The sequence below is a fragment of the Berghia stephanieae genome, chromosome 1 (assembly GCF_034508935.2).
Source record: "Berghia stephanieae isolate SIO BIC M18660-M18661 chromosome 1, UCSD_Bste_1.3, whole genome shotgun sequence".
NCBI lineage: Eukaryota > Metazoa > Mollusca > Gastropoda > Nudibranchia > Aeolidiidae > Berghia > Berghia stephanieae.
Genome location: NC_088360.1, coordinates 119,805,970 through 119,819,500, shown reverse-complemented (window position 1 = coordinate 119,819,500; position 13,531 = coordinate 119,805,970). Strand labels below are relative to the sequence as shown.

Below are 13,531 nucleotides of genomic sequence, written 5' to 3'. Positions count from 1 at the left end.
ATCCACGTATATATATATATATATATATATATATATATATATATATATATATATATATATATATATATATATATATATATAAATATATATACAGCAATCACACACACGACGCTTACTTCAAATCGAAAAGGAAAAGAAATGAATATGGTACATTGGACCCTTTGTTGCCTTTTCTATAAGACAACAATTTGAACCTCTGAGTAATCGTATTTTTACACATAAATTGCAAAGACAACTAGACTAGAATCTGTGTTAAAGTAACTCTAAATTACGTCATATGTAATTTAGGGAGAATAAAATACAAGGGTCTGCTCAGAATTATAACCTGATTGAATATTATTACAAGAGTGTGTGCTTTCATGTGTGTGTGTATGTGTGTATGCAATTGTGTGTGTGTGTGTGTGTGAGTGTGTGGCTGAGTGTGTGATTCTTCTTCTTCTTCTTCTTCTTCTTCTTCTTCTTCTTCTTCTTCCTCTTCTTGTTCTTCTTCTTCTTCTTGTTCTTCTTCTTCTTCTTGTTCTTCTTCTTCTTCTTCTTCTTCTTCTTCTTCTTCTTCTTCTTCTTCTTCTTTCTTCTTTCTTCTTCTTCTTCTTCTTCTTCTTCTTCTTCTTCTTCTTCTTCTTCTTCTTCTTCTTCTTCTTCTTCTTCTTCTTCTTCTTCTTCTTCTTCTTCTTCTTCTTCTTCTTCTTCTTCTTCTCTTCTTTCTTCTTCTTCTTCTTCTTCTCTTCTTCTTCTTCTTCTTCTTTTTTTCTTCTTCTTCTTCTTCTTCTCTTCTTCTTCTTCTCTTCTTCTTCTTCTTCTTCTCTCTTCTTCTTCTTCTTCTTCTTCTTCTTCTTCTTCTTCTTCTTCTTCTTCTTCTTCTTCTTCTTCTTCTTCTCTTCTTCTTCTTCTTCTTCTTCTTCTTCTTCTTCTTCTTCTTCTTTTTCTTCTTCTTCTTCTTCTTCTTTCTTCTTCTTCTTTCTTCTTCTTCTTCTTCTTCTTTCTTCTTCTTCTTCTTCTTCTTCTTCTTCTTCTTCTTCTTCTTCTTTCTTCTTCTTCTCTTCTCTTCTTCTTCTTCTTCTTCTTCTTTTCTTCTCTTCTTCTTCTCTTCTTTCTTTCTTCTTTTCTTCTTTATTTTCTTCTTCTTTTTCTTCACTTTTATTATTGCATTCTTCTTTATTATTTTATCTATATTATCAATATCCATGATTATATATTATATGAAATTAATAACAATCATATTATTATAATTTGTAATATATATGTATGACTATGATTTTATTTTATCATAACGAAATTTTATTATTGTACATCCTGATCTTATTTCTCTACCCCGATTTATTTGTATCACATCTACTTTTACGAATATAGGTGCATATCTAATTTATTTCAATCAATCAGTTTCATTTTATCCTTATTATCATCATCTATCTTGTGTTCCTTACTTTCCACCTTCCTTCTTTTACCTCCTCCTCCCCCCTAAAACGTGAATTCTTATTGTAGCTATGTGCCAGCCGGATTTAACGTACCACCTCACAAAACTGTGTGTAACCTTAAACGTTTATAGTCTGAGTGATACAATTTAGTGAGCACTACTCATAAAAAATGGCTGGTTATAAAAAACAGCAACAAAGAGCTGAATGAAGTCAATTTCGTTCCTTCTATATAGTGCAACATTCACTAATGCGCTTTACAAGGGATTTAAAGCTAAACAGCAACACTTAATACGTAAGATGAGTCACGACGCATGTAAAGCGCTATTAGGATATTATATTATTTTCCGTGAGGGACGACGCTTTTATTGGCCAGGCCCGTACTCTTTTTACAATGAAGTCAGATGAGAGAATGCGAGTAAAGAGCTTTTTCCAGTCTCACATTTATGCCGCACATGGGGGGGGGGGGGGGGGGGGGGGGGGGGCCGAATCAGGAACCTACAGGAACGAAGACGATTTTCACACCACAATACTTCAATGCTTCACAATAGTAAATATGTGTATAACCCTTATTTTGTCCCTAAAGAAGATAATGAATTTTGTACCCATACAATTGGACACCGATAAAAGCAATTCTAACCCATCGTGAAACTGCAGAGGGAAACCTTTATTGGATATGGACAATGAGGAAAAAAAACAAACAAAATCAAACAACAAAAGGAATGAGTGGTGGCATAAAATAGCCAACAACGATGGCGCAGGGGATACGACCACGCACACACACACACACACACACACACACAAACAAACACACACACACAGACATAGACACGCACACACATATGCTTATATACTTAAATGCTTACATTCATACATACAGATAATCATAAAGGGAGCACCTTCAACAACAAGTCTCAAATCGAGAAGACCTTTCCACCTAACAAAAGTGGCAGACTTCAGCGTGGAGGAGAACTGGAGAGAAATGTGGAACAGGGAAACACCAAGAGGAGGAAACATCATAAAAGATCACACTAAAAGAATACCTGCATTCCACAACGCCATGAAATACTGGGTTTCCTCAAATGGCACAACTGCATCAAATATGTGCAGATGGAAACTTGGGAACAGTGATGCCTGCCGGAAATGTCAGGCAGCTCCAGAGACCAGCGATCACATCGTCCTCCACTGTCCAGTAACTTAACTTGAAGGTGGCTTCCTTAGCCCGGAGGAAGACTTTCGAAGCTGGGTTGAAATGACTTTGGAGGTGTAGCCATACGCTACTACTACTACTACTACTACTACTACTACTACTACTACTACTACTACTACTACTACTACTACTACTACTACTACTACTACTACTACATTCATACATAAATAAATACATACCTACCTATCTACCTACCTACCAACCAACCAATCTACATACCTACCTACATACATAATACATACAAACATGCATACAAACACATACACATACATACATACATACATACATACATACATACATACATACATACATACATACATACATGCATGCATACATACATACATACATACATACATACATACGTACAATCATACATACATACATACATACATACATACATACATACATACATACATACATACAAATATACATACATACACATATACATACATACATACTTACATGCATACTTACATGCATACACACACAAACACAAACAAACACAATGGAAAATAATCACTATTTTCAATGGTTAAACAACATGGATACAATTAAAAATAATTATGCCAATTGACGTTATACATTTATCTCAAGGAGTCGATATGATGAAGAAGAAGAAGTAGTAGTAGTAGTAGTAGTAGTAGTAGTAGTAGTAGAAGAAGAAGAAGAAGAAGAAGAAGAAGAAGAAGAAGAAGAAGAAGAAGAAGAAGAAGAAGAAGAAGAGGAAGAGAAGAGAAGAAGAAGGAGGAAGAGAGAAGAAGGAAGAAGAAGAAGAAAGGAGAGGAGAGAAGAGAGGAGAGAGGAAGGAGAGAAGGAGAGAAGAGAGGAAGAAGAAGAAGAAGAAGAAGAAGAGAAGAAGAAGAAGAAGAAGAAGAAGAAGAAGAAGAAGAGAAGAAGAGAGGAGGAGAGAGAGAAGGAGAGAGAGGAGGAGGAGAGGAGGAGAAGAAGAAGAGAAGAAGAAGAAGAAGAAGAAGAAGAAGAAGAAGAGAAGAAGAAGAGAAGAGAGAGAGAAGGAGGAGAGAGGAGGAGGAGGAGGAGAGGAGGAGGAGGAGAGAGAAGAGAGAGAAGAAGAAGAAGAAGAAGAAGAAGAAGAAGAAGAAGAAGAAGAGAAGAAGAAGAAGGAAGAAGAAGGAGGAGGAGGAGGAGGGAGGAGGAGGAGGAGGAGGAGGAGGAGGAGAGAGAGAAGAGAAGAAGAGAGAGAAGAAGAAGAAAGACGAAGAGAGAAGAAGAAGGAGAGAGAGAGAGAGAAGAAGGAAGAAGAACGAGATAGAAGAGAAGAAGAAGAAGAAGAAGAGAAGAAGAAGAAGAAGAAGAAGAGAGAAGAAGAAAAAAAAAGGAGGAAAGGAGGAGGAGGAGGAGGAGGAGGAGGAGGAGGAGGAGGAGGAGGAGGAGGAGGAGGAGGAGGAGGCGGAAGAATAATAGGAGTTAAAGAAGAGAAAAAAAAGACAAAGATAAACAGACATACGCACATACCCATGTGTCTATATTTGTCTATGCATACAATTTAACGCGTTATATAACTTATATAATCAATAACACATCGAACAGAATTCTGTACCAAGACAGACGATCAGATTTTTTTTACATAAACATGGGACATAACTCAATATATAATGAGCAAGACAAACATAACACTGTTTATTTACCTTTGAACATTACACCCATGAATTTTTTTTGTGATTTTGTTTAGAATATTCTTTTATATTCTTATGTTCTTTTTTGTGTGCGTATTTAAAAACGATCAAGAATCAAGGTCAGTTACCTATTTGAAGGAAACATACGTTCAACACAAATAGTGTTAATATAATGTTCAATATGAAGCTATTGTTTTCAAGGAAGAACATTATGAATATTTGCAACGATAAGGGGGAAAAATGGAAAGCAATTAATTACCCAACAAAGTATTGTAAAGTAAACCACTATGGGCATTAGCACCCAATTACACATTTAGATAAGTAATTGCACTTAGAATAAAATGTGATGAAAGTTCATTCAATTAATATTACACACACCAATAAGGAAAAAAATTGAGAGCAATTAATTACCTTACAAAGTATTGATACAATGTTAATAAGCTACCGCGGATGATAGCATCTAATTAATTATACATTTAGATTAGCAATTGCAATTAAAATAAAATGTTATGAAAGTTCATTAATAATAAATCATAAGTTATAATGTCAAGGATAGACTATGGATAATATGAAACCAATCGTCTCAAAAGGTATTATATCGGAATAAACCTGATACTTATAATATAAATTGAAGGTTAACTTTCGTAACTCTAGCTAGAAATAAATATCTTCGTTGACCAGGGTAAGTATACGATTCTTGAACACCAGCCTGTGAAATTTCGAACGAGTTCCCGATGGCGTTGATCAACCCTGGAAGCAGCAACATTGGGAACTCGTATTAGAAATCTAAAAAAAAATAATTTAAAAAATGAAGCAAGATTTTGTCCATTACAACAATGTTAAACTAGGCCCATAGGTGGGTTCGAATGTCCGACCTGCATATATTACACGTCGAGTCTAGAGGAATGGATTTCTCCTTCAGGTCGGAGGATTCAGGGTTCGAATCCCGTTCTGAGCGGCGCATAGTTACGTACTTGGAAAAGACTAGAATCTAAATGCCCATATTTGAAGGTGTGATAACTGCATATGATCATGGGCTTGATTTAACATTGTTGTAATGGACGATATTTTGAGTTGGTTTGCGAGCCCATTACAACACGGAGACCATAACAATTTAGGTTATCAGACCTGCATATAAGGATAAAATGAGTTGATGGAATCAAAGAAAGAATAATGTGGGCACGTCGACTATTTCGGTTTTCCCATTAATCTTTCTGGTAAATGCAATTGTCTGGAAATTGATTCCAGTTCTTCAGGGAGTAGATGGAAATATTCTCACAAGTAGACGTATATTGCCGTATATACACTGAAGAAACACCTTTTCACATTTTGGCAACAAACTTTAAACTTTATCCATCACTCGATTAGAATAACCCCCACCATGTCAAAAATGTAAATCAAGTTGTGGATTTAAGAATTTTTGATATGTTAGGGGCCGGAGTAATTTTAATCGGTCTGTCTATAAAGTTAACATTTTATGCCCAACAAAACAAACAAACAAACAAAAAAAAAAAAAACTAACGGTGTTTTATCCGTTTAGATTGAATAACGGGACGGAGTAACGTAAGATCGATTGATGAGTCGAAAAATAGACATAACCTATAAGGATAAATATTATATCTAAGTTTTCTATATTTAGTGCAAACCTCCTCCTTCTCTTCTTCTTCTTCTTCTTCTTCTTCTTCTTCTTCTTCTTCTTCTTCTTCTTCTTCTTTTTGTTGTTGTTGTTGTTGTTGATGATGATGTTGTTGTTGTTGTTGTTGATGATGATGATGTTGTTGTTGTTATTGTTGTTGTTGTTGTTGTTGTTGTTCTTCTTCTTCTTCTTCTTCTTCTTCTTCTTCTTCTTCTTCTTCTTCTTCTTCTTCTTCTTCTTCTGCTACTACTTTATCATTATTCGTCTTTCTATTTTCTTTTTCAACCTTTATCTTCAACACCCCAGCTATTCATTGTCCCCCTTCATCTTATTTTTGATCCCCTTCACCTATATTTTTCGCATCTATTCTTATTGCCTCTTTATAAGCTTATAAAACATGATCAATGGAAGATAGAGATTAAGATCAAGAGAGAGAGAGAGAGAGAGAGAGAGAGAGAGAGAGAGGGAGAAAGTGAGAGAGAGAGAGAGAGAGAGAGAGAGAGAGAGAGAGAGAGAGAGAGGAGAGTAAGGGAATGTGAAGTAGAGAGAGAGAGAGAAAGGTGGAGAGATGGAGAGGGAGAAAGAGACAGCTCGCAATAAAGAAAAATAGAGAGAAAGAAAGACAGAAATAGAGAGAGAGAGAGAGAGAGAGAGAGAGAGAGAGAGAGAGAGAGAGAGAGAGAGAGAGAGAGGTGGCAGCTAAAGCGTGGGAGGTAGAAATATGGAGGATGACCACTCACACAGTCGTCATAGCACGACACTGTGAAGGCAATAGATATAGAACAGAGAGTGAGAACGTGGCGGCAGCGTGTCGAGAGAGCAAGTTTTCGTGGTCTGGCATTGTCTCGTAACAAACTAGAACTAGTTTTAAAGAAAAAAAAGATAAACAAAAATAAGACATTTAAACATTATTATTCTCTAGTATTTTTGGGGGTTAGATTAGACATTACCAAGCTCGACAACAAAGATCAAGTTTTAAACGTACTCAATTAAAAGAAAAACGCAGTTCGATCAATTTTGATATAGAATTAAGATAATAAAAAGCCACGCGCACATAGTTGAAGAGCTGGTACTTTGTAAAATAAATTAATTGAAACAGTACTGTTTGTAAGAAAAAAGATTTGTAATTAGGGAAGGAAGTAAAAATCAAAAGTTCTGAAAAAGTGAAAAAGTGCTTCTCAGCGATTTAAGTTTGGATTTAATCAATTGTTACCGTTCTGATAAACATACCTGGAGATAAGGATCTTTGTCAACGAAAAGGTTTGTTATCTTTTATCATAATAAATGAATGAACAGCTCTAGTGGGCATGAAAAAAGTAGTTCTTCAAAGTCAAGAGGGGAGGCGTATGCAGTCAGATTTAATCGTTCTCTCTTTAACGGTTGAGGGGAATGTCTTGTTACTCTATAATATACAGGACGTTGGTCTTTAACAAAATACTTTCAACCTAATTTGACTTAGAACCAGCCAACTAATCACTGCAAGATTGATTTATGAAACATTAAAATTCTGATTCAGCACGGGTTCAATCAAGACTGAGTTGGGTCCTCTGTCTATCGAGCCTCCTGTATATATTTTTTGAAAGATATTAAAGTTGAATTAGGATTCTCAAAAATATCTCCGATTTCTATGAAATAAATCATTAAGACTTGTTTGTAATCGTTGACTTGTTAAGATGACAGCATTATTTATCATCTGCCGTAGGCCCTGCACCTTTTGGTAACAAAACAGTTAATTAATGTTTTGTTTGCACGCACTGTCCTGGAACCAAACATTAATTGTATACGACTTTAACTAGTTAGCTGCCGTATCGTGGAAAATACGTGTTAAAAAATTTGGTCATAAAGCTCAGCCTTCAAATATCGATCTATTTAAATGACCCTCATCTTGGCAAAAACTCTTAAACATGTTCGGCGAAGTCTCAAGGTTGGAGAGTTTTTGCCAAGATGAGGGTAATTTAAATCGATCGATATATGAAGGACGAGTTTTATGGCGAAATATTTAAATACGTGTTTTCCACGATACGGCAGTTAGCTGGTTAAGTAGCATGAGAAGAAATCATTGTTGAAAGAATAGACTGCCATATTTAGCCCAGTCTGTAGAATTTCGGACACGCAAATATCACATGTAAATGTGAGGTATTTTAGACTCAGACTCCCATTGTCCGACATGAAATAAAAAGATGGGTCAAAATTGTATCTAACGGAAAGTAGTTTGGAATAGAGCAATGTACTCTCTATTAACTGACCAGTGTACTCAAGTAACCGACCGTTTCAAGTTACAGAAATAGATTTACTCTCCCGCATGTCTTTCTCTGATAGACAAATCTCATATACATTATTTAACTGATTGATCGACATCAGGTGTTTGCCTCAAAGTTTTCTTTTAAAATAAATGTCAGTTACCAACATTAATTATAAGGAATATATTGCTTCATATCTGCAGGTTAATTGTTAAACATAAAAAAATTAAGAGCAGTTTATTTTGTGGGCAACAATGGAGGTAGTAGCAGATTGGGGAAAGCTTTTGGTATTTTCTTTACCTTGGGCCTCCAGGTTCAAGCCCTGTGGTAGGCATCTTTGTTTTAATCTCTACTCTATTTGATTATTTAACCCAACTCTGTGACCTAGGACAATGTCGAATGTTTGTTTGGTAGATAAATTATCTTCATAGTAAATCTTGTAAAATGTTTGTGCGATTGCATCTCATTGCCACGATAATAGATTGGATCTTAATTGTCCTTTAACTAAATCAATCTGACGTAAATGGCAGAAATATATCGCCTGAAGGCTTGTGTTGAAATAACATAAAAATAAAGATGATTAGGTAAAGAAAACCAGATGATGGTCGACGTGTCGGTTTTCCCCCTTTGTTTGAAGTATATTTTCTACATTGAAGCGGGTGGGGATAAAATGGAGAGAAAGGTATGTTTAGATGATTATGAATTTATAATTTGAATGGCTGGGTCTCTTTAAATCTGACGAAAATAAAGACGACAAGGTAAGGATCTGGTCACCTTAACTTGTTACGTCGTTGACCTCGCACATTGTCCCAGTGAAGGCTGCAGTCATCCAACTACTGTTTCAGATATCATAGAAGTCAATGTATATATATATATATATATATATATATATATATATATATATATATATATATATAAACCCACACATTCGAACGCACGTGCGCGCGCACACACATATAATATGTTATATATATATATGCGTGTGTGTGTGTGTGTGTGTGTGTGTGTATGCATATTTGATAACAATCGTATCCGCTCTAACTTCTCTCCTGTTTAACCCTTTAGGGACAGAGTTTGATTTCAACCGAATAAATATTTCACAGTATTTGGAACCAACATCTACTCTCTCGTTATCAATTGTGTCTGAAAATACATTTTCTCACACATTAGAAGCTCTTCGTTCTCTATTACCATCTCATATTGGCGTTGATGTAACCGAAACGTGTCGCTAGCGTTGCTAAACGTGTGAATTTAAAAGAAAAAGGAAAAACAACCAAAAAGACTTATTCTCATAATATCTATTCTTTAAAAAGGGTTGGGGGTGAAAATTGTTTCGTTCAGCCAATGTTAATTTTTTTTTGTAAATGAACACAGATTTACTAGCAAATCTAAAAATTATAAAGCTATTTTCTTTACAGATTGATATATGAGTAACTTGAGACCCTTTTCTATATCCAGGGTAGTTTTATCACCCGTAGATCCAAACGATTATTTAGAAAATCTGATAATAATCGGTCAGTTGACAAAGAGCACAGGTTTAGATGAGTTGGCAGATTGACTTTTACCTGCAAAAATAGTATGTATAATGATGAGATAATCGTTTAGCTTAAACGGCACAATTCCATGTTTGTAAAATACTTCTTCACAGATTTTGATAATTTATGGAATAAATCAATATGGGGGAACCCATTTTATTTTTTCTGTCTAATTTCATGAATAAGTTGGTCAATAGATATTGTTAGGACGTTACAGTGGCCTGAATTTCATGTTGGGCCAAACGGATAACTTTTCAGAGCAAGCTTTATAGGATCAACCACGGATAACCTGGTTTACAAATCTATCCTCACTCATTGATAGTAAGCAAATAACAACACAAAAATATACAAGGAAAATTTACTCGTTCGGATAATTTTTATGGCGGTCTAAAGAACTCTGCAAATCATGGCATAGTGAAAGCCTAGAGCGATAAAGGGTTAATGGCGACGTATGTAACCATCTGATTCTATCTCGTATTTCGTGTGATTACAACCGTCTGGTTTATTTTCGCCACCTTTCAATTGAACGTTCTCACACAATAATGACTGGTTATGGCCTGAGTGTTCATGTCACAGAAAATTGACCTTATTTAGTTGTTAACATCTAAAGATGTTTGGGATAAATGAGAGCTTTGTTTACTTTAGAAAAGCCGGAACAATATTTTAAAATTTATTTTTAGATTTTCAAAATATTTTTGTTTAAATCATAAAATATAATGGAGATGTTATGTCTCCAGGACACGCTAAAATAAACATCTAAATAAATTCAGTGGATCTTTTTTTGGAAGGCTTTCAATCAGAAAACTCTTTACGTTCTCTGCTTTGAGGCAATGGTAAAGATTGAAATACGCATGCTTATTTACTATTTTTACGCTGTATAGTTATTTCAATTTTCTGAATACAAGAGTTATAATGGTGAAATTTGCACTTAAGACATATTCCACATAAGATTGGTTTTTATTTGCCGTAGGTGATTCTTAATTTTAGCTATGAAGTTAATAACAAACAATTATTGTTGAGAAAGCTCTTTTCTAGTAGACTCAATGCGACGTCACAATGCTTTTGTTTTTTAAAAAATCTATAATTCTTAGTTAATTAAAATTCATTGGATACACCATTTAACGTTCGACGAATAACATTGTGCGTTCTTCCTATTTATTATTGCCATTGGGAGATACATGTCAATGTCATAGGTGTCATGTAACACAACTTGCCTCTGGGGATAAGGAAGTGGAAGATGAATATAATGTTTTTATTATTATTATTATTATTATTATTATTATTATTATTATTATTATTATTATTATTATTATTATTATTATTATTATTATTATTATTATTATTATTATTATTATTATTATTATTATTATTATTATTATTATTATTATTATTATTATATTATTATTATTATTATTATTATTATATTATTATTATATTATTATTATTATTATTATCATCATCATCATCATCATCATCATCATCATCATCATCATCATCATCATCATCATCATCATCATCACATCATATCATCATTATTTACAAGGGGTCCATAGCCAACAGCAACACTTAACATGTAGGAAGAGACATGACGCCTGTTAGGCGATAATATATTTAGTTCCGACAATGACAACGTTGTTAACGACCAGGTACTCATTTTACACCTGTATACGCTGAGAGAATGTGAGTAAAGAGTCTTCTCCAAGGACTTAGCCATGAGTCAGTCAGAGCGGCTTCGAACCCAGGACCTTCCAATCTGAAGACGAGTTTCATACCACAAGACCTCATAGCCGCACATAATACGTTTTTGAGACAATTGGCCACTTTATAAAGGAAAAGGTTTTTGGTTAAAACGGAAGAAGGCACTAGTATATGGCTATGTGGTCCAGTGATATAGCACTCACCTTCAGACCGGAAGGTCTAGGGTTCAAGTCCCTCTCTGAGCGGCGAATTGTTGAGTTCTAGGAAAAGGTTCTTCACTCACATGCTGTCACCGTACTCAGGAGTAAAATGAGAATCTAGCCATTAACATCGTCGTCAATGTCGGAAAAATTGTAACATCTCCTAATAGGCTTCACGTATGTTAAGTGTTGCTGTTGGCGAGGACCCCTTGTAAAGCGCTTTGAATACGTTCAGTGGATATTGCTCTATATAAATGCTCAAGTATTTTTTTGTTACTTAGAGATTTGATTATGCAGATTATGTAGTGGTACCAAAGGTATTGGTAAAGCCATTAGATAAAATTATTACCCAAAGAATTATATTGACTCGGGAGGCAATCACATAAACCCTCTCCTTACTATCTATTGGAAAATCGTCACATTTGTTACGATGCAACCGTCACTTTACTCATCCAGATTTAATTTCTTTTTGCTATAACTATACAACTTGACATTTTGTAATAGAGTTCATATTGCCGAACAATATTATATATAGAATGTGCTTGTTTCTTTTGTGTTTGAGTTAGAAATGTCTGTTTTTGTGTTGGGTGAGTGTGAAGTTTTGGGGAAAATTCTGAAAATGGCTGGTAAGGAGAGGGCTAAGGGACCCAATTGATGGCAAACACACTCCCCTAAATCATATAGTTCACTGTGTTAGACACAACGAAGGGACACAGTTGATGGCAAACACACTCCCCTAAATCCTATTAGTTCACTGTGATAGACACAACTAAGGGACATAATTGATGGCAAACACATTCCCCTAAATCACATTAGTTCACTGTGATAGACACAACGAAGGACACAATTGATGGCAAACACACTCCCCTAAATCACATTAGTTCACTGTGATAGACACAACGAAGGACACAATTGATGGCAAACACACTCCCCTAAATCACATTAGTTCACTGTGATAGACACAACGAAGGGACACAATTGATGGCAAACACATTTCCTTTATAGACAATTAAAACACTCTAATGTTTAGACTTTTTGTTCAATAAAGTCGCTCATCACATGGTTTTATGTGCTGTCCAACAGTTGGATCCTACTTAAACATATTACTTTGTTTATCAATATCATTGTAAGCAAAGTTATAGGTTTCAAGTATCATACTTGACTGGTTGGATTGCGGGTTCAATTTTCATGATGTGGATGATATTGATACGATTAAGTCAGCGCCGAAATCATGCCTGATACCCGAAAAGATCAGCTCCACAGATCCTGATAATTGCTCAAAAGGTAACAATTGTGTGATGCCAAAACAGACCCAGACATTTCTATATGACAACAAATCAGCGATGCAACATCTTGATAAAGATAAATCGGATAACTTCCCTTGAGGATCTAAGAACAAAGGGAACACATATTGGAAGTGACTATGGGTTATTAATAAGTCAGCTAAAACTAAAGTTAAATCATAGACCAGAATCCATGTGCAGCGACCAAGAGAAGGATAAACATCAATGTAACCATAAACTTACTAAGCAAATGAGAACGTTTTTGCTTATCCAAAGAAATCGATAAAGCAGTGTATATCTGATCATGGGCTCTAATCGGAGAAAAGAACACCAAACAGAGATTGCAAAATATAAAGGCCAAAGGAACAGAGTAAGAAGGAGTATGTTATGATGGACAGGTGGGCAAATTTGATTTTAATAAAACAAATAATGTGTACGCACTACGAAAACTTTGTATAGACAACTGAAAAGACTAACATTAACAAAACCCAACAATTGTACATAGACCAATACATAACTAATCCTGACAAACTTTGCTTCTAGATTGACGTGTACTTATTTGCAGGACTGATAACCTAAATCGTATTTGGCTCATTGATGTAATGGAAATTATACTCTCAAACCGACACGCAATATTGCTGATGAGAGCAATTGTTCGATAAGTACTACATTCTTGTAAGTCT

The 13,531-nt window shown here is 34.9% G+C and overlaps 1 protein-coding gene across 1 annotated transcript in view; it reads left to right on the top strand.

The window, feature by feature from the left end:
* Positions 1–6,632: 6,632 nt before the first annotated feature.
* The window catches only part of LOC144962920 (thyrostimulin beta-5 subunit-like), a 71,194-nt gene continuing 64,295 nt past the window's right edge, over positions 6,633–13,531 (top strand). Inside the window, exon 1 of the mRNA XM_078896323.1 lies at positions 6,633–7,152. The gene's annotated coding sequence lies outside the window, so the exon portion shown is untranslated. The remainder of the gene's footprint in view (positions 7,153–13,531) is intronic.